This window comes from Pongo abelii, chromosome 10 (genome assembly GCF_028885655.2).
Source record: "Pongo abelii isolate AG06213 chromosome 10, NHGRI_mPonAbe1-v2.0_pri, whole genome shotgun sequence".
Classification (NCBI taxonomy): Eukaryota; Metazoa; Chordata; class Mammalia; order Primates; family Hominidae; genus Pongo; species Pongo abelii.
Genome location: NC_071995.2, coordinates 38314847 through 38335523, shown reverse-complemented (window position 1 = coordinate 38335523; position 20677 = coordinate 38314847). Strand labels below are relative to the sequence as shown.

The 20677-nt window shown below is 37.9% G+C and overlaps 1 protein-coding gene across 3 annotated transcripts in view; it reads right to left on the bottom strand.

The window, feature by feature from the left end:
• CNTN1 (contactin 1) overlaps positions 1-20164 on the bottom strand; it is a 390365-nt gene extending 370201 nt beyond the window's left edge. The window contains exon 1 of one of the 3 annotated variants that reach the window (XM_009247616.3): positions 19974-20164. The gene's annotated coding sequence lies outside the window, so the exon portion shown is untranslated. 3 annotated transcript variants of the gene reach the window in all.
• Between the last annotated feature and the right edge of the window lie 513 nt (positions 20165-20677).

The window sequence follows — 20677 nt, the reverse complement described above, 5'->3', positions numbered from 1 at the left end:
AATAGCTTACCAACCAAAAAAAGTCCAGGACCAGATGGGTTCACAGCCGAATTCTACCAGAGGTACAAGGAGGAGCTGGTACCATTCCTTCTGAAACTATTCCAATCAATAGAAAAAGAGGGAATCCTCCCTAACTCATTTTATGAGGCCAGCATCATCCTGATACCAAAGCCTGGCAGAGACACAACAAAAAAAGAGAATTTTAGACCAATATCCTTGATGAACATTGATGCAAAAATCCTCAATAAAATACTGGCAAACAGAATCCAGCAGCACATCAAAAAGCTTATCCACCATGATCAAGTGGGCTTCATCCCTGGGATGCAAGGCTGGTTCAATATACGCAAATCAATAAATGTAATCCAGCATATAAACAGAACCAAAGACAAAAACCACATGATTATCTCAATAGATGCAGAAAAGGCCTTTGACAAAATTCAACAACCCTTCATGCTAAAAACTCTCAATAAATTAGGAATTGATGGGACGTATCTCAAAATAATAAGAGCTATTTATGACAAACCCACAGCCAATATCATACTGAATGGGCAAAAACTGAAAGCATTCCCTTTGAAAACTGGCACAAGACAGGGATGCCCTCTCTCGCCACTTCTATTCAACATAGTGTTGGAAGTTCTGGCCAGGGCAATTAGGCAGGAGAAGGAAATAAAGGGTATTCAATTAGGAAAAGAGGAAGTCAAATTGTCCCTGTTTGCAGATGACAAGATAGTATATCTAGAAAACCCCATTGTCTCAGCCCAAAATCTCCTTAAGCTGATAAGCAACTTCAGCAAAATCTCAGGATACAAAATCAATGTGCAAAAATCACAAGCATTCTTATACATCAATAACAGACAAACAGAGAGCCAAATCATGAGTGAACTCCCATTCACAATTGCTTCAAAGAGAATAAAATACCTAGGAATCCAACTTACAAGGGATGTGAAAGACCTCTTCAAGGAGAACTACAAACCACTGCTCAAGGAAATAAAAGAGGATACAAACAAATGGAAGAACATTCCATGCTCATGGGTAGGAAGAATCAATATCATGAAAATGGCCATCCTTCCCAAGGTAATTTACAGATTCAATGCCATCCCCATCAAGATACCAATGACTTTCTTCACAGAATTGGAAAAAACTACTTTAAAGTTCATATGGAACCAAAAAAGAGCCCGCATCGCCAAGTCAATCCTAAGCCAAAAGAACAAAGCTGGAGGCATCATGCTACCTGACTTCAAACTATACTACAAGGCTACAGTAACCAAAACAGCATGGTACTGGTACCAAAACAGAGATATAGATCAATGGAACAGAACAGAGCCGTCAGAAATAATGCCACATATCTACAACCATCTGATCTTTGACAAACCTGAGAAAAACAAGCAATGGGGAAAGGATTCCCTATTTAATAAATGGTGCTGGGAAAACTGGCTAGCCATATGTAGAAAGCTGAAACTGGATCCCTTCCTTACACCTTATACAAAAATCAATTCAAGATGGATTAAAGACTTAAATGTTAGACCTAAAACCATAAAAACCCTAGAAGAAAACCTAGGCAATACCATTCAGGACATAGGCATGGGCAAGGACTTCATGTCTAAAACACCAAAAGCAATGGCAACAAAAGCCAAAATTGACAAATGGGATCTAATTAAACTAAAGAGCTTCTGCACAGCAAAGGAAACTACCATCAGAGTGAACAGGCAACCTACAAAATGGGAGAAAATTTTCGCAACCTACTCATCTGACAAAGGGCTAATATCCAGAATCTACAATGAACTCCAACAAATTTACAAGAAAAAAACAAACAACCCCATCAAAAAGTGGGCGAAGGACATGAACAGACACTTCTCAAAAGAAGACATTTATGCAGCCAAAAGACACATGAAAAAATGCTCACCATCACTGGCCATCAGAGAAATGCAAATCAAAACCACAATGAGATACCATCTCACACCAGTTAGAATGGCGATCATTAAAAAGTCAGGAAACAACAGGTGCTGGAGAGGATGTGGAGAAATAGGAACACTTTTACACTGTTGGTGGGACTGTAAACTAGTTCAACCCTTGTGGAAGTCAGTGTGGCGATTCCTCAGGGATCTAGAACTAGAAATTCCATTCGACCCAGCCATACCATTACTGGGTATATACCCAAAGGTCTATAAATCATGCTGCTATAAAGACACATGCACACGTATGTTTATTGCCGCATTATTCACAATAGCAAAGACTTGGAACCAACCCAAATGTCCAACAATGATAGACTGGATTAAGAAAATGTGGCACATCTACACCATGGAATACTATGCAGCCATAAGAAATGATGAGTTCATGTCCTTTGTAGGGACATGGATGAAATTGGAAATCATCATTCTCAGTAAACTATCGCAAGAACAAAAAACCAAACACCGCATATTCTCACTCATAGGTGGGAATTGAACAATGAGAACACATGGACACAGGAAGGGGAACATCACACTTCGGGGACTGTTGTGGGTTGGGGGGAGGGGGGAGGGATAACATTGGGAGATATACCTAATGCTAGATGACGAGTTGGTGGGTGCAGTGCACCAGCATGGCACATGTATACATATGTAACTTACCTGCACATTGGGCACATGTACCATAAAACCTAAAGTATAATAATAATAATAATAATAATAATAATAATTACAATAAAAGAAAAAAAAAAAAAGAATTAGCTGAAAAAATGTAAAAGTACTACTTTAGTGTACACACAAATAAGAAAGACAATCAGAATTATTGCTGATAATGGAGAAAGTTTGAGTAGCCTAGATAGAAAGTCAAACCAGCCACAACATTCCCTCAAGCCAAAGCCTAAGCCAGAGCAAGGCCCTGACTCTCTTCCATTCTATGAATGCTAAAAGAAGAGCTAGAAGCTAGCAGAGGTTGGTTCATGAGGTTTAAGGAAAGAAGCCATCTCCATAACATAAAAATGCGAAGTGAAGCAGGAAGTGGTGATGTAAAAGCTGCAGCAAGTTATTCAGAAGATCTAGCTAAGCTCACTGATGAAGGTAGCTACACTAAACAACATAATTTCAATGTAAACAAACAGCCTTATACTGGAAAAAGATGCCATCTAGGACTTTCAGAGCTGAAAAGGAGAAATCAACACCTGGGTTCAAAATTTCAAGACAGGTTGACATTCTTGTTAGTGGCTAATGTAGCTGCTGACTTTAATCTGAAGCCAATACTCATTTACCATTCTGAAAATTCTAGGGCACTTAAGAATTAACGCTAACTCTCTCTGCCTGTGCTCTGTAAATAGAACAACAAAGTCTGGATGTAGCACATCTGTTTACAGCATGGTTTACCAAATATTTTAAGCCCACTCTTGAGACCGACTGCTCAGCAAAAACAATCCTTTCAAAATATTACTGCTCATTGACAATGCACCTGGTCACCAAGAGCACTGGGGGAGATGTATGAAGAGACTGCTGTTATTTTCATGACTGCTAACATAACATCCATTCTGCAGCCATGAATCAAGGAATAATTCTGACTTTCAAGTTTTTTTTATTTAGGAAATACCCTTCATAAGATTTTAGCTTCCATAGATAGTAATTCCTCTGATGGATCTGGGAAAAAAGTCAGTTAAAAATCTTTTGAAAAGAATTAACTATTTTAGATGCCGTTAAGTACATTTGGGAGGAAGTCAAATCAAAGTATCAGTATTAACAGGAGTTTGGAAGAAGTTGAATTTGAGGAGTTCAATATTTCAGTGGAGAAAATAAATGCAAAAGTGGTAGAAATAGCAAGAGAAATAGAATTAGAAGTGGAGCTTGAATATTTGACTGAATTGCTATAATCTCATGATAAAACTGTGACAGAAGAGGAGTTGCTTCTTATGGATGAAAGTGGTTTCTTGAGATAGAATCTACTCCTGTTGAAGATGCTGTGAACATTGTTGAAATGGCAAGTGAGGACTCAGAATATTACATAAATTCAGCGGATAAAGCAGTAGCAAGATTTGAGAGATCAATTCCAATTTTGAAAGAAGTTCTACTGTGGGTAAAAGGCTATAAAACAGAATTGCATGCTACAGATAAGTCAACTGATTTCACAAACCTCAGTGTCATCTTTTTAGAAATTGCCACAGCCACCCCAATCTTTGGCAACCACCACTCTAAATCAGTCCTCAGAAATCAGCATCTAGGCAAGACCCTCTCCCAGCTAAAAGAGATTATGACTGGCTGAAGGCTCAGACAATTATTAGCATTTTTAGTAACAAAGTATTTTTTAATTAAGGTGTGTACATTTTCTTAGACATAATGCTATTGCAAACTTAATAGACTACAGTATAGTGTAAACATCACCTTTATAAGCACTGCAATACCAAAAAATTTGTGTGACTCTCTTTATTGCAATACTGGCTTTATTGCAGTGGTCTGGAACTAAACCCACAAAAACTACAAGGTATGCTCATAGCTTGCCAGAAACCCAGTAGTTAATGAACAAACGTTAATAGAGAGTCTTAGTGGTACAATTTTGACTTCCAAAATGAAAGCTTAGTATGCGTAATATACCATAATTTCTCTCTAATGTAAAATTTAATAAATGGAGGAAAATGTAACTTCAAATTATATTCAAAATTCTAGATCATAATATAATTTCTATTTGAGAAAAGTACCTAGGACTAAAAAGCCATTGGAAGAGTTAATATTATAAAATAATGCATCAATTTTTGATAACAGTTATATAAAAATTACAGCAAGTGGCCTTTGCTCTTAGTTTGTACATAAATTATGCTTCATTTTGCAGCCACGTTGAGAATTTGGTTGACTAAAAATATCTTACATTAAAATTAACCATATAGAAACCATCTTTCCAATGGCCACCCAAGAAACTGAAGACTCCAAAATACTGTTTCTTCCTCATATTTTCCTCTTTATCTCACAACGAAACACTTTCTTTAGAGACAAATCAGTCACCCATTATCAGTCATCAAAAAACATATCTGGACAAGCACAGTAGATTACAACATTTTGTGCACTGAAATAAATTAGTATTTAACATGAAAGGAAAGGGATGCTCAGATTGGCTAGCAATGTTTGTAAAAAGCCATCCTTTGTTAGAGAAGAAGAAAGATAACAGAAATGAAAGAGGAAGCCTGTAATCCAGATCATGAGGTCAGGAGATCAAGACCATCCTGGCTAACACAGTGAAACCCGTCTCTACTAAAAAATACAAAAAACAATTAGCCGGGTGTGGTGGCAGGCGCCTGTAGTCCCAGCTACTCGGGAGGCTGAGGCAGGAGAATGGCGTTAACCCAGGAGGCGGAGCTTGTAGTGAGCTGAGACTGCACCACTGCACTCCAGCCTGGGCGACAGAGTGAGACTCCGTCTCAAAAAAAAAAAAAAAAAAAAAAAAAGAAAAGAAAAGAAATGAAAGGGGAAAAGGAGAAAAGCAATGAACAGAGTAAGAGAAAGAAGTAATGGTGATGGCTCTGGCACTGTCGTGATCCTTGAGGTATTTAAAAGCAATTCTATAGTCTTAATCTGAGCAGGGGTGTGTGTGTGTGTGTGTGTGTATGTGCACGCGCACGTCTTTATATGTATGTTTTGTTGAAGCACAAGCATTAACTCCATCTAGGTTGATCAAAATTTTTGTTTCTGGAATGCGCTCTGGGAAGCAACAGAGACACTGTTAGAAATGCAGATTCCTGGGTCCCATATCAGATCTACTAAGCCGGAGTCTGTAGGGATGAGAGTCAGGATTCCTCCTTTTTAACAATCTCAGGTAATTCTTATGAACTGTAAATTTTGAGAACAGCCAGTGCCTCATAACGTATCAGTTATGCAGCACATATATTATCATGATCATATCTACCAATATGGAAGAAGTAGTATCGGCATCTGCTAATAAATAGACAACCTTCCTCTGGGATTTTCAGAATATGAAATATTATTACAAAAGAACATTTCTAAAATATTTTCTTTGTTTACTTAAAAACATCCAAAACATCACTGTGTTTTGAGGGGTCCTATAAGTTTGAGGCTGTGTTCTAGGCATTGAAGATTCAAAATAAAAATTGAAAAGACATATTCTCCACTCTTACAATCTAGTAAAGAAAGGGAGACATGGACAAAAGTATGGATAATGAAGTGTTAAAGAGGCTATGTGAGAAGTTTATACAAGATACACTAGGAACATAGGAGGGAGGTGTCAATCTGCCTGGGAGAAGTCAGGCCAGGAGAAGCTTCCTGAAAAATGTGGCATGGAAGAACCTTGAGAAATGAGCAGATGTTTACCAGATATACAGTGAAGACACAGGCAAAGATTTCTCTCTGGTTAAAGCATCAGGGGAGGGGGGAGGGATAGCATTAGGAGATATACCTAATGTAAATGACGAGTTAATGGGTGCAGCACACCAACATGGCACATGTATACATATGTAACAAACCTGCACATTGTGCACATGTACCTTAGAACTTAAAGTATAATAAAAAAATATATATCTATATATATATATAAAGCATCAAATGATATAGTTTGGATCTGTGTTGCCACCCAAATCTCATGTCAAATCTTAATATCCAGTGTTGGAGGTGTGGCCTGGTGGGAGATGATTGGATCCTGGGGTAGATTTCTCATGAATGGTTTAGCACCAACCCCTTGGTGCTGTTCTCAAGATAGTGACTGAGTTCTTGTGACCGATCTGGTTGTTTAAGCATGCAGCACCTTCCTGCCACTCTCTCTTGCTCCTGCTCCTGCCATGTGAGATGCCTGCTCCCTCTTTACCTTCCACCATGATTAGAAGCTACCTGAGGTCTCCTCAGAAGCAATGCCTGCATTAAGCTTCCTGTACAGCCTGCAGAACCATGGGTCAATTAAACCTCTTTTCTTTATAAATTACCCAGTCTCAGGTATTTTGTTATAGCAATGCAGGAATGGACGAACACAACACTTAAAAAAAAAAAAAAAAAGAGATGTTACTTTTGCCCAGAATTCTAAAACCTATTATTAAACATTGAAAAAAAAACTATGATCTGATGTAGATGGAATAATTCTCTATTACTACCCATCATCAACAGCGCTTACCCCATCTCAAACACAAGGAAGTTTCTGATAAATAAAGTATATAAGCATATGCAAACTGAGCAGAAGGTCTATGGCAAACATGAAGCAGAAATAATTCATCAGGATTCAAATAGTGGTGTCAACTGCAAGCAATTGGGAAGGAAAATATTCTCTGGATAAAACAAAATCCTGGAGAAAAGGCTGACAAAGTTTAATTCCCTAATGAATCAAATAATAGGCAATCACTAGCTTCGAGAAATACCACTGTTTTTGGACACTCAAAAAGGACCAGTATTGTCAATATACCTTGGCATGACACTTCCCTGAACAATGAAGGCGCTAAAAAGGGACAGAAAGTAAAGAAGAAACAAAGAAGAAATTACACTTGCTATATATCAGTAAATCTTTGTGACTTCTCAATATATAATGTTATCAGAGTATCAGAAAATAGAGGGATTTTTATTGCAAGGATAAGCTTTTCACATGCTGAGCAATGATTCTCTGAGCACATTTCAGTATGACTAACATAATCATTTAGGTCAGTAGCAATGGCAATTTTTCCTCTTTACAACTAATCACTTTACCATTGTAAAAATAAATAAGACAAAAAAATTATCAGTCTGGTGATGTGAGGCATGAGAAGTTCCAGGGAATAGCATTTTATAGAAACCATCAGTTTAAAATATCTCCAAAATCCAAGTTTTACTGTACATCTTTTCCTTAGTGATTTAGTCATATTGTAAATGACTATTTCTTATACCCCCATAACAGATATGATTGTATACAAACAGGAAACCATACGTGTTTATAAAAATAAGCAAGGTAGTATTCTAAGCCATAGCTAGGGATAAAATCCTAAGTCTAGGACATCTGTGAATTTTTATGGCTTTTAAAATATATGTGTCTTAGCCAAAATCAAGAAAGAAGCTGTGAAATCAAAGAAGCTGTGAAAAAGATGAAGATGAAAAAAATATGACTCTATGTTTAATTATCTTTTCTTAACTACTCAAAGGGAGTTTTTATAACATACCTAACAGCAAGATGAATTCAGTCAATAATAAAATTACTACTAGATCTTATTAAAGATAATTTGGAGAGTATGGACCTGCCAATTTTTCAAAATTTCTTTTCTTATCAAGAATGATCTAGATACGCTGTTTCAAATCTAGACTTATTTTAACATTTTTGAAATTACAGCCCTTTCATAGCTAGTGTCTTTTACTTTATTAAATCCTAAAAAATAATTATGAAATCTGATTAAATCACTGCCTTTCTTTTAACCATTGCTCCGAGAATAAGACACATACTTCAACACTTTAAAGAAACTTTCTTTTTCTGCTCTTCAGCCATGTGTCTGGCTACTGTATAATTTATACTGTGCCATATTTCTTTATTTCTTTTTATTATTTGAACCAGTCATGCTATTCTTTGCCTCCAGGTCTTTATTTGTCCTCTGCATAGAACAATTCCCCTAGCATATTGGCTCTGCTTGGCTCAAAGCACCCATTTGCAGTTTTGAACTACCTTTTTATCTATTTTACACACCTAGTTTAGAAGACTCTTGAAGGCAAGAGAAAGTCTCACTTAATCATTACCGTATCTCTAGCCCCAGTGCAATGTCTACCACATGGTAGATCTGCATTTCTGTTCTCTCTCTCTCTTTCTCTCCCTCCTCTCACCAACAATATAAATGAAGGAAAGAAGGAAATATTATTCACGTCACTTCTTTCCATTTCTAACTAGCAGAAGGGACTACTTTGTAGGTTATTCATAGGAAACAGGCCCCTTTACATGTCTAGAAACTTCTCACTGAAGAACAAGCAGCTCTGAGAGGGTCATAAATAGGTCAGTGAGAAACAGGCACCTGCCTAAGTAGCCTAATTACCTAAATCAAACCTGGAAAACAATCAGATGAGAGCGATACGGCAAACTTAACTTCCATATCTATTTTCACGACTTCGGAAAATGAAGGCACTCAGAGTAAGAGGAACTGAGTAAATTTTCCAAAATTACGTATCTACTATGTGCCAGAATATAGATTTAAATCTTTATCCATTGAAAAGCTGTAATACTAAAAATAACGATGAAAGCAGGGGAGTTTAACTTAGGATCCACTTAAATAAACTGAAATGTTTTTACAATTCCAAAAATAACTGAAATATTTTTATATAAAATAGCAAAATTTGGTCTATAGGGAAATACCAAATGTTATGTTTTATGATCTCTTTAGCACACAGCTATGCTTCATTTACATTATTTTTTCAGTAATAATTTGATTTGGAAATACAAAATCCAAACATATTTAAAAGACTGATAATAGTACTAGGGAGAATATGCAAAAGCAGACATTCTTATTCATGTTTCTAAGGTTATAAATTACTATAGTAATTTATACTATATAATTTACAGGGCAACTTGGAAATATCAATAATCTGTAAAAAATATATATATACCTCTTGGCTAGCAATTTCATTCTGGAAATATCTTAGAAAAATATTCCCAGGAATATACAAAACTACACGTAGAATAATGTTTCTGTAGCATTCTTTTTTAAAAAACATTGGAAACATTACCCAAAGTTCCAACAATGAGACAAATAAATTGTGTTTTATGCAAAGGGATACTATGCAAGTGCTGGAAAGAATGTGTTGGCACTATAATATGTGGAAAGAAAAAATTGCCCAAGATAAAAGGAAGTTGCAGAACACCGTATATAGTATAATTCAATTTTGGGCTGGGCACAGTGGCTCGTGCCTGTAATTCCAGCACTTTGGGAGGCTGAAGTGGGTGGATCACTTGAGGTCAGGAGTTCACGACCAGCCTGGGCAACATGGTGAAACCACGCCTCTATTAAAAATACAAAAAATTAGCAAAGCGTGGTGGCAGACTCCTGTAATCTCAGCTACTTGGGAGGCTGAGGCAGGATAATTGCTTGAACCTGGGAGGCAGAGGTTGCGGGGAGCCGAGATTGCACCATTGCACTCCAGCCTGGGCAACAAGAGTGAAACTCCGTCTCAAAGAGAAAAAAGAAAAAGAATGTCTAATAAACTTGAAAACATGCATAGGAGAACTATCAGTAATAACACAAAACTGGAAACAACCCAAGTATTCAACAATAGAATAAATATGTATATTTTGGGGGCATTCATTCACTAGAATTCTACAGTACAATGAAAATAAATTATTGCTACATGCAAGAATATTGACACAGCTCACAAAAAATTTTGAACAAAAGGAATCTGGGCCAGGCATGATGGCTCATGCCTGTAATCCCAGTACTCCGGGAGGCTGAGCAGGGATGATCATTTGAGACCAGGAGTCCGAGAACAGGCTGGGCAACAGAGCAAGACCCTGTCTCTGGGGAAAAAAAAAATCCGATACAATAGTATCGGTAGTTCATGATTCCGTTTATGTAGATTTTAAAAACAGACAAAACTATTCTACAGTCTTATTAGTCAGAAGCTATCTTTGGAGAAGAGTAAGGTGATAGTGATTAAGTGGGGCTGGAAGCGGGGTACCTGGGTGCTGACAAGATTCTTTCTTCTGAAATGAGTGTTGATTTCATAGTATGAATACTTTGTTATAGCTCATTGGGCCAAATGTTTTCTGTATGTCTGCTATTCTTTAATTAAAAAGAGAAAAGGAAAGAATGTAATAATACAGTGTTTTACTGAAAGTTGATGTCTTAGGTTCATTACCACTCAACTTGTGCATAAACCAAAATTTGAAAATAACATTTTTTGAGAAATTAGGTTAATTTTCAAGCAATCTGAAAGTTGTTATGCTCTCCAAAATAATATAAGTAGACCAAAAGAAAAATAAAGTCAATCCATTAGGCATTTACAAATATTTTAAATTATATTACACCGCATTTAATGTATAAAAATAATTTACAAAGGAAAGTTTTAACTGAGATAAAATTCTATTACAGTAAACAGCTTGAGTTTCAAGCTAGAATACTATAAATATTATTTATAATATTCATCTTATCTGTTACAGTTAACAAATCTGTACTTTTAGTAACCATGACAATTAAATACTATCAGATTAGAAGCCTTAGGAGAGACTTATTGTTTATGGTTTGAGATGTTAGAAAGCAAAATTAGGGCAGAAATGCATAAAACTTCTGGTGCTTGCGTCAAAATTCAAATGATTGGCCCATTAGAGGCATATTTAAATGACACATTGTAATGGTCCAATTCATGCTTGGGAAACTGCACCATGTAAATTACTGTAGTGAAAGATATCAATAAGATATTCATAAATAAAACATGCAAATTTAGAATGATTTAATTCCTTGTATTAATACTAAATTTATTTGAGGGTCTAGGGATAGATTCTGGTCACTTAGAATAGCAGCGTTTTAAACCGTGACTCACAAAATACTAAAACCAGCTATCATGAGCACTGGGGATTGGTGCTGAATAACACAGCAATTAAAAACTTGGACTTCAGAGTCAGACAATCTGGGTGTGAATTCTAGCCTCTCCATGCATTAACTTTTTAATAACTAACTTCCCTGATCTGCAAAATTGGAATAGTAAACTTTAAAAATACTTTTCACTGGTTTTGTAAAGTTTTGAGATGGTCATGTGCAACACATTGTTTTTTAAATGCCCAACACAGAGTGAGTGCTCAATAAGTGATTATTAATAATTGAGGTGCAGTTATAGAGAAGACGTTTGCACAAGTCCATTTTTAAAAATCAATCTTATATCTCGGTGTTTGTAATTTTCAACCTAGGATAGATCACCATTCTTACTAAGTACCCATCTCTTTTCCATAAATTTCTTTTTCATCACTTGCACTATTTCCTAAAAAATGCATTTGACCTATCTGGTTCTCCAAGATTACACAGAATATATGCTAAGCCAAAACCTGAAGACTAAAGTTGAACATTGTCTACTAAACAAAGAAAATCCAGAATTATTATTATTATTATTATTATTATTTTGAGACAGAGTCTCACCCTGTCACCCAGGCTAGAGTGCAATGGCATGATCTCAGCTCCCTGCAACCTCCGCCTCCCGGGTTCAAACGATTCTCCTCCCTCAGCCTCCTGAGTAGCTGGGATTATAGGCATGTGCCACCATGCCCAGCTAATTTTTGTATTTTTAATAGAGATGAGGTTTCACCATGTTGGCCAGGCTGGTCTCAAACTCCTGACCTCATGATCTGCCCGCCTCGTCCTCCCAAAGTGCTGGGATTACAGGCGTGAGCCACCATGCCTGGCTGAAAAAAATATTTTAATAATTCAAGTTTAAAAAAAAAAAAGTAAGGGAAACAGCATTGTACTTGTCACCTAATATAAAAAGACAAATACTTCAAAACAAACAAACAAAAAGGGTAATATGGTGTGTGTGTGTATGTGTATGTGTTCTAAATGATTAAGTAACTAAATATAAGACTTTAAAATATGTTTAAAGCAAAAAGTTCTGTCAGCTGGTTTCTTCTCAGATTACTAAAAATCTAAGTAAAAATCCTCTATAGGTAATAATGCAATACATTTTTACTAGATTGCTCAGGACTTTCAGGGGATTATTATTAACAAGATTGTTGTCCTTAACCTAGACAAAATGATGGCCGTCATGTCTCAGTGAAATGTTCTGGGCCAAGCGTAACACATGGGACACTCAACTATGAGAAAGATCATCTTACTTGTCCAGATTTGCCCCTAACGTGTAACCTTGGGCAAATTAGTTACTTCCCTGAGCTTTTTTTTTAAATCTGTAAATGTGGATAACCATGCCTTTGAATCTAACTTTCAAAACTGTTACAAAGGATCAAATAAGGCTACACATGTGACCATGCTTTGTAATCTACCAAAGATGACACCAATGGAAGACCTTTTATTAAATAAAGAAAAGTGAAATTAACTTTGCCATTATTTAATTCCAACACAGCTAAATTTATACATCTACATTATCCATGTAACTATACATTCCTCTTTTCTTTTAAAATGCAGAATTATTTAAAAGATATTTATTGACTGATTTAGCAATTTGGAATTATTGACTGTCCTAGGCATGCTTTTCATTACAAAATTCCTCATTTAAAAAAACTCTCTTTTATTTATTCTGTATAAATCAACAAAACCAGGAAGTTAATTTTTGAAATATTGTGAAGAGTGACATAATTTTTAGTTTTTATTGATTGGTTTCCAGGGTAAAGATATGAATCCTTCATTTGTTGAAATCCTAAAAACTAATTTGGTCTTAACCTTCTTTTATTCATTTCTTCAGAAAATATTTATTAAGTATCAACTCTATGTCAGGTCCTCTATCAGACACAAAGAAAAATAACATATGGTGTCTATCCTCAAGGACTTACAGTGGGGGCAAGAGACAAGTAAACAATCAGTACAATATAGTATGGTAAGTGATATGGCAGGGATATCCACAGGTTACCATGGGAGTCAAAATTTAAGACTGGGAATTCAGGGAAGTTCTCCAAGAAATGGTGGCACCTGACCCAAGGCATGAAAAGGTTAGGTTAGTTAAAAAGCAGACAAGAAAACAGGTTATTTATAGTAGAGAATAGAACATGGGGAACATGGGAGGGTGTTGGGAGAAAAGAGAAAACAAGATGCATTAGGAGAAGGCATACCGTTCAGTTGATTGACATTGTGGGAGATTGGAGATGGAAGAAATTTGATTAATCAGAAAATGAATCTAGAGAAGTTACCAGGTACCATTTAATAAAGGACTTTAGGTGCAATGCAAAAGACTTCAGACATCTTACTAATACAAAAAAAAGGGGAACTAACTCAAAAAATTTTCAGCAGAGGAAGAATACGATGAGATTGGTTTTAGAAAGACAACTGTGGTTATGACATATAGAATGTACTTAGAAGAAGGCGACTATGAGGCAGGAGAATGAAATAGGGACTTCAAACTCTAAATATGTTTCTTACACAGAAAACAATGTTGTAAAAAAATTTAAGTGACTGGTCTCATGGCCGGTCATGATGGCTCATGCCTGTAATCTCAGCACTTTGGGAGGCCAAGGCAGGCGGATCACAAGGTCAAGAGATCAAGACCATCCTGGCTAACACGGTGAAACCCCATCTCTACTAAAAATACAAAAAAATTAGCCGGGCAAAGTGATGGGCACCTGTAGTCCCAGCTACTCGGGAGGCTGAGGCAGGAGAATAGTGTGAACCCAGGAGGTGGAGCTTGCAGTGAGCCGAGATCACGCCACTGCACTCCAGCCTGGACGACAGAGTGAGACTCCGTAAAAAAAAAAAAAAAAAAAAAAAGAAAAGAAAAAAGGAAAAAAGAAAAAAAAATTAAGTGGCTGGCCTCAAACACACTGCTAGTAACTGACTGAGCTAGGTTTCATGCAAAGCTCTGCATAACTCTTAACACCTATGCTCTGAAGAACCGGGCAACCTGCCTCTCCTAAAAGAAACCAATGCAACCAGCCCTAAGCATTTAGAGTAGTAACAAAACAGTGCAGGAAAAGTGATGACATACTCAGGTCTACACCAACAAAATCAAGTACAGGGGTGAACAATTATCTAGTGAATTAAGGACCATCTGGATAATCCTGGCAGAAGCAGATTTAGTGCCTGAGTCATTCAGATAATTGTGCAAACAAAGTGCCCTGCTCTGGCTGAGTAACCTGGCCATTAATATCTTCCATAGTGCATTCTGCCCTGTGGCTCTTTTGAAATGGACAATAGTAGCTCAGAAAGAATTAAGGTACTATTCACTTCATGGGAGAGCTGCCTAAAGAATAATGGGATCTTAATAGACTGAGTGAATTTTATGTGTCCCCAGAGCCATTTCGCACTGGGATATACATATGATATACGTAAGTCAGATTCTGATTCAAAGGAGGAAAGAAGTTCAGCAACAGCACCGTCACATGTTGTTTTTATATTCAATTCTCCGTTAAGTGGTAGAAAGTTTTCTCAACCTGAAAGCTACAAAGAGATACTACTGCAAATAGATTTATAAACTACAGTAAAGCTATACATTTCTGTGTGTTAGAGAGCATTTTTTAAAATGCAAAGAACAAGATGAGGACAATTTTTGCAGTATACCACAAATTTCCTATTACGGGAAGAAAATATGAACACTCCAATAAAGAGTCAAATGAAATTCACAAATTAAGAAATACAAAGAACCTATAAATATAATAACATTTTTGAACTCATCCAAAATCATAGGAACAATAACTCAGAAGAATAACTAGATACACAATTTATACTATCAAAATGATCCCAATTTTTAAAAATAATACCAAGTGTTAATGAGAGTATAGCCAAACTGGTACAACCACTGGTAGAGTATAAATCTGTGCTTACATTTTGGGGGAAGCAATTTGGCAGTAAGTGTTATGAGGCTAAAAATATTTACACTTTTGCCTGGGTAACTTCTAAGAAGTTGTCATAAGGAAATGGTCAGAAATGCAAATATTAATGTATATAAAGATTCATTTTCATGACGGTGCAAAACTGAAAACAATCTGAAGATCTATTATAGAATATTGACAGCCAAAAAACACATGGCTAGTAAGAATAGTAAATGAAATGAATAAATGTTTATGGTATATTAAGTTTAAAAAGCTAAATACAAAGGTGAATGTTCACTATAAACTCAAATCTATAATTGAAAAATACCTATTTATATTAATAGAAATAAGACTGGAAGATTGAAATAGGATCTCTTTGTATTGTGGAATTTGGTGGATTTTTCTTTATTCCCAGTATTTCTTTAATGATTCTAGATGTCCTTATAATAATAAAGTATTATTTTCAATTTAATATTAAATAGACTTTTGAATGTAACTTTACACAGTAGGTCATTCATATTATTGAAGTGAAATAATGCTCCATCCTCCTGCTGCTACATTTCCAACGTCACACAACTGATCAGTCCTGTTGTCAGGAGTTGAACCTGAGTCTCCTGCTCCAAAATCAGTTCTTTTTAAGATTTGAATGAAAGTACAGTGAAAGTTTCAAAGGAAAATAGAAGCACTAATGAAAATTGAAAACACATTATACCAATAATACATGGCATCTTAGATTAAAGCAGATAGACTTATACATTGGAAGTTTTGATAACATGCCTACTGGACTCATCCAGACATGGAGTGCCAGAGGAAACTAGCACTGGAACAAGCAGAGAAAGATACAAATTAGAGTTGAAAATAAAAATGAATTAATTACTGACTATATGGTGAACACTTGGACTAGAGGAAAGAAAGTCTTAAAAAGTAACTAACCACAAGCCAGAAAGCCTGTAAAGTTGTAGTATCCATTGATAAAAGCCAGTTTAGGAATGATGCCTATTGATGGAGAAAATGCAAAACCAGTTTTCACCTTGTGCATTACAATTGCTACAATAGCACTTCTGTTATTAATAGCTATTCTTTATGAGTAATTACCATGGGCCAAACCCTATTTTGAATGTTTAACACGCATTATCTCACTTAATATTTTACAAATCACAAAATCCTCTCACATAAGTGCTATGATAATCCCCAGTTGACTTGCTGATGTTCGCTTAACTGCATCATGATACATAAATATTAACACCTGCAGGCTTCCTCCCGAAGCCTGTGCTCTTAGCCAATAGGATAAGTGTAAAGGAAATGGCTAATGGGAGGGAGATTAGGAATGGAAATGCAGAAGGAGAACTTTATTTTCAATAAGATAAATTGTCATCAATTTGGGGGATTTGCTTGAAAGCTAGAAGTAGAAAGAGAAGATAAGGGAGACAAAGAAAGGAAAGTTAGAAAAATTACGAAAAAAGCATGGTATCAGAGCATTGTAGTGTCAAGGAGCAAAATTTCAAGAAGAAGATGGACAATATGGAAAATAGAAGGTCAGAAGAGAACAATGGATAATACATCAATAAAAAGAAAATAAACATTGGAATTGAGGAGGAGGAGCTTACTGGTGAGTTAGAATAAGTTGTGGGATATGATAGAGACCATGGCCAATTTACATGTAGAAATAGATGGAAATTGGAGCATTTGTTGATTTTTTTGAAATAAGGCAATTACAGGGCATATTTTGTATACAGAAATATAAATTGTCTATTTCAGCTCTTTTTAGTTGGTCTGAAGGGACACAAGATACAAGAGAATACATAGAACCAGTACATAGTCATAACCCCTACTGGAGAACTGAATCAGTCTATGAAAAGATATAGAAACACTTTATGTCATCCATTACTCCTCATGGAGAGGATCATAAAGCCAGAGGAAGTTTCCTCCCAAGGCATAGCCTTCTACCAAAAAAAATCCCCAAATCGTTGCGGCACCCATCCAGCTCCTTAGGATGATGCTTCCTGAACAAGAATCTTTAAGGCTACTTATTATAGGACTGTGTTCAATGTGGCGGGGTATACAAAAAGATTATAAGCATAGTCTTTTTCTGCAAAGTACTTCCTAATTAGAAAACAAATCAGACATACAAATGAGGATTAAGCAACAAAATAAGACTAAGTAAGATTAAGTTTCCAAGTGAAAATAGTCTACTAGAGATTCTGAAGAGGAGTGATGGTTTTGTTAGAACCATGAATTTTAAAATGCATATAGTTGATACATACCAATGTATTGTTATTATTACCAATAGCCCTAATTATTAATGACCCACTATGCGCCCATCCCCATGATAGAAACATGCATACTTTTTATGACCCTCATAGCAACCTGAAAATTCAATGCTATAAAATTCCTTTTGAAGACAAGGAAACAGATTCTCAGAGTTTAATTAACTTTCTCCAAATCAGATCATCAGGAAGTTGCAGAGCAAAATTAAAAGCCAGCTCGCATTGCCTGTGACGGTAACTTGGTAGATTAAATCATTTATCTTCAAAATGACTTGGCAAGTTAGAATTTTGTTCTTAAAACACAGAATTAAATTTTGTAGGGATACATGTCAGACTAGAACCGAATAAACTTGGTTTATATTGTTCCTGGTATCAACATTAACCACATTTTGTTGCCAGGACCAAAAATCCTGGGAAGCTAAAAAGTATTCTATTTGAGGGGAAACTGCTATGCAGTATAATTACACGGCAGGTTGTTGGAATATTAAAGTTTTCAGAAGACTTTCAACCAATCACTTGTGTCCTCTGAATCTTAGTTTCTTCATCTGTGAATATGGAAGGGTTGTCATCAGGAATAAATAATTTCAGGGAATGGCAAAGATAAATGCACATACATCAATCTATAAAAGAAAGTCCACATAGTACAAATAGATGTGATATGAAAAAGCAGTACAAATTTAAATATCAGGTCCACAAGTAAAATCTGTACAAATAAATACCTCACATCTACCCCAGCAAGGGTTCTAGCAGTTCCTTACTCCTGGAAAGTGGGTGGATCCATTCCCAGATCCCCAAATGCTGTTAGCCATAAGTTATCACTGAAATAAATTTACTACCAAATAACCAAACCATTATGCCGAGTCTAATAAAATATCCCAGATACGGCATGTATTAATTTGATTTGCATTACACTTCGGCCTGGTAAGGTTCATATGTACACTTAGAAACCGAAAAATGCGGCGAAATGGATGAAGATCATATTGGCACTATAAGAATGTTTTCAAAATACTGAAATATTGAAAACATGAGATATGACATATTGAAAACATGAAATATGAAATATGGATCTTTACGTGAGTTACAAAAACATTATTTCACGCAGGGTTTCAGCAGTCTGAATGCTTCTTCTCTGGCTTTTCCCCCAATGGAGAATTGGATTCCCTTTTGCCCCTCCCACTCAGTGCTTCCAGATTGCTTGAGAAGGCCAAGGCAGCCGGCTCAGCAGCAGGGAAGCCGGGCTGGGTATGCAGGAGCTATATATAGCTCCACCTTGGAGATGTGCACACACAAGCACACGTACAAATACCCATGCCCGGTTTGGCATGAAAATAAATAAATAAATAAGGAAAGGTCGCAGCTATCCACTTTCCCTCTTTCCCATTATCCCAATTTTTCAGGAATGTTCAAAGCAGGGTGTCATCAGTCCCAGAGGGTGATGCAGCGTCTGATCTCTGCAATTCTTCTGCCTACTGCTCCCAGCAATCTGACTCCTGCAGGAACCGGCACTGGGCCAACACCTACTACCCAGATGCGGTCACCTAGGGAGGCAGCCTCGCAGCCGCTCGGAGCCCATCCGGGCACAATCACTTGACTCCCTGGAAATCCCTGAAGCCAAACCCACCTTTCAGAAACTAGGTGTGAAGGTGGTTCCCGTAGACAGCGCCAGGCTAGGAGGGAAGGGGCCGTGGCTCCGCGGTCTCTCCCTCCCACCTGCCGCAGATCGTGGAGAAGGGCCGGTGCCTTCTCAACGGAGATGTAATTAATCGGAACGTGCCCTTCGAGTTGCAGGGATTCTTCCCCACCCCCCTCTCCTGAAGGGAGCTAGATCTTAACAGAGGGGTCAGGGGACAAACAAGTCCCTTCCTCCCCTCTCCGCAACGGCTCCCAGGTTTTCCGGGATGCGCTAGCCAGGCGCCCAGGTGGGATGTGAAAGATAAGCAGGTGCGGGCCGACGTCGGGAGCAAAAGACCTGCGGGCCCTGGGCTGCCGACCTCTCTGCTTCCCCACCCCTCCCCTGCCGAGGCGACATGGCATCCCTGGGGCGAGTTCCCGGCGCTGGCGGCGGCAGCCGCGGAAAGGAAAGTTGACGAGACACAGACCCCGGGCTCGGAGCCCTCTCCTAGGGCACTGCCGTCCTGCCTTGCCCAGCACCCCAGGGCTCCGGCATCCCGCACCCCTGCTTCCCCGCACCCCAGCCACCTCCGCCCCGGTCCTTCCCGCGCCGTACTTCACGGCGAGAGCTGCAGCGACCACAGGAGATTTGGGGGTGACGAGGGCTGGGCGGGGCTGGGGGAAGGGAAGCAACAGCATGGAAATGCGCATTCTTTATTTTATCTGCAAAGAAGGAAAAGTCCAGCTTCCTACCTGTTCCCTGCTCCTGCTCGCCTCGGTGCGGCACAGCTGGACCATAACCTACAGGTTTCCCACTTCCGCTGCAAACACCTGGGAGCGCATCTCCCCACCGGCGCCCCTCCTCGCCTCGGCGGAGCCCACCCTGGCTACTTGACAGCAGAAGCCCGGCCTTTTAGGGCGGTTATTGGGACAGCAGGGAAAGTGGGGCGGGGACCACAGGGAAACTCGCGTCTCTGATTGGACAACAGGGATATCACTCTCACCCCCAGGACCAGCGCAGGCTGCAGACTTGGGTAGCTGCTAAACCCAACTGCAAAGGGTCTCTGCAGTGCCTGAAACCCAAACCTGCTGCTACCGGATCAAGGACCCTTGCTGGAGAGAAACTGGTTTGATGACTTGTCATTTGAGGCCCCAAGAGGGAAGGAGGGGCCAGGCATAACTAGACACCCAGCACTTTCCTGAGCTTCCCTGAAGGGACCATCTGCTCCGGGAGATTTGTCAGGCGAAAATATCAGGCCAGCGCCTCATAGAGAAGAATGAGCTTCGATTAGGAAATAATAAGATACTTATGTGGGAAAAAATACACACACAGAAGGGAAAATAAAATGATGTGAGGTTTTTTTTTTAAAGTTTCCATTTTTGTCCAGATGTAACATGGCAGTTTTTCTGGAGAAAAGACTGAATTGCTTAGTCTGTAGTGCAGAAGACCCCCAAAT